The sequence below is a fragment of the Acanthisitta chloris genome, unplaced genomic scaffold (genome assembly GCF_000695815.1).
Source record: "Acanthisitta chloris isolate BGI_N310 unplaced genomic scaffold, ASM69581v1 scaffold18791, whole genome shotgun sequence".
Classification (NCBI taxonomy): Eukaryota; Metazoa; Chordata; class Aves; order Passeriformes; family Acanthisittidae; genus Acanthisitta; species Acanthisitta chloris.
The window spans coordinates 28,142-30,538 of NW_008657892.1; positions in this window are offsets into that span (position 1 = coordinate 28,142).

Genomic DNA, 2,397 nt, shown 5'->3' on the forward strand with positions numbered 1-2,397 from the left:
GCAGCACCACTTGCCAGATTTTTTCTCCAGTATGACACTGTTGCAGTGAGATCCAGCTCCTCAGGGAGCTCCTCAGGGAGCTGCGTCTCACTCCCTGAGGAGTGGCAACTTGGCAAGTCTCTTCCTTTCTTCTGGAAAGTGTGTGCAGCAGAATAATAGCCACTGTTTAACCACAGCTTTATTATAACAAATTGAGTTACTGCTAGGGCCAACCAGCAATCAAGGGGCGTAGAGGACTGGTGGATGTGCTTGGCCTCCTTTCATCTTGGGTTGCTGTGCAAACACAATATGCATTGACATACCAGTTACTATGAGCTCTGAAGAGGAAAGGACATGTTAGGCATTAAGTTTACCCTGGGCCTGACACACTGACTCTTTGAGAGGTGTAATGCAAGGTGCCAGCTGTCTTAAAAGTGCTGGCACCCATGCCAATGACAGTCTGCCTCAGGCTGTGTGAACACCACAGAGAGCAAATGCCATGACTATAAAAGCATCTGAAATCCTCTAAGTGGGACTTCTTCAGCCGCACCTGAGTTCATCAAGGTCATTGAGAGATCCCCCAGCTAAGAGTGGTGCAGATGGACAGGCTACCTAAAGCATAAACAAACATTACTCTCAAACACTGCCCAATGGTTACTGAGCAACCAGAAAAAATAAATGTGAAAATATGCACAGAGAAATGCTGAAAGAGCTGCTTTTTCTGCTGCTTAGTAGCTCCTTGATTATGCCAACATCAGGGAAGGGAGGCAAACAGCATATACTGGTTTAGGCACAAAGAGCAGCAGTCCTTGCTCACTTCTTTCTTGGGAAAAACATGAATAGGGAGCAGATCTTAACCTGTTTGTCTTGCTGTGCAGTACTGCGCTCTTAGATTTGAATTTCGGGAGAAGCACCTGTTTTCCCCAGGTCCAATGCCCTAACTAGAGAAAGGTACAAAGGAGCACTTGCCTGCTGATCGCTGCACATGGATAGCCCATTCTGATCAAAATTTTTGGTTATTCACAGGCTGATTCTGCACCCACTTTTGCATTAACATTCAGTGTAGGAAACCCCCCCAAAATTAACCCAAGGGTTTGCAGTAACAGACTACTCTCTAGAGAAGTTGTACTGTCCCATCCATGCCTACTGGCAGAACCAAACTTCCTTTCTTCCATGAAGCATAATTTGGAAACAGAATGATTCAACTACTATACCTATGTGAGAACTGTTGTGGTGATCGTGCTGCTATAGATGCATGAAATCTAGAGTATACAAAGAAGACAAATATACTGTATTGGAGAACATACCAGAAACCTACATTCTCCCAGAGGAGTCAGTGCAACAAAATGTTTGTTGAAGAAATCTCGAACATTATGCAAAGAACTGGCCATCTTAGCAGCACCTTCTGCCCTTCCCAGACAGATGTCTACACAGGACAAACACATTGAACCAGAGCATACAAAGGAGTGTGGGTGTCCAGGAAAGTTCTTCATGGAAGCCCTAAAGACAGGCTGGAGCAGCTGCTGACAAATAGCTGGGACTCTAATGTGAATATGTGAAAATGGGAGAATAAAAGAAGACACACTACAGCTCTTTGCACACAAAATCTGTGCCCTCAGGCACTAATGGTTTGATAAGCATTGCTAAAGTAAAAGCTAAGCACCCCAGCTGACAGAATAAGGAACATTGAACAAGATGAGAGGAAAGCTCCTTACAATCTTTAGATTTTCACATCCTCATTGCTGCTATAACATCCTCATTCTGAGCTGGGAAACTGAAAGCCACCCCAGTTATCAGGCTCTGCACGTATGTGCCTGCATTTCAGCAAAACAAGTAAAGTAGCTCCCTTTCCCTTTCACAGACGGTGCACCTACTGCTGTATGCTCTGTGACTTAATATGTACAAATCTGGATTTCTATTATCCACCCCATGGCCTTTACAGATGCCAGATTTGTTTCTTTATTGCTCATCAAGTCTATTATTCAATAAAGACTAATAGTCTTTTACAATTGAATTATATTTTATATTGTGTATTATGATTGTCTAACAGACCATGAATGTTCCTGCAGACAGATTCTGTAGTTTATTCACCTGCCATAGTAAAAATGTAGGTATGGAAGATCTATGAGAATGGCCTGTGCATGTACCATGGGCCTTGTTGCCATGACCTGCAGAGAATGAAAATTTAAAGCTGACTCTCAATCATCCTTCATGTCCTACTGGGTAGTTTAAACAAATTTCTGACTACCTGAATGGTCTGGGGTCTGACTAGCAGCCCAGGAAGTATGTAATTCCTGACTATTCCTCAAATCTCTTACTCTGCCATGCCCATCCTCAGTCCTCTATTTCATCTCAACACTGTTGTTCCAAATGTTTTCATCAAAATGAGGTTTTACCAAAATGTGCTTCCTCCTCGGA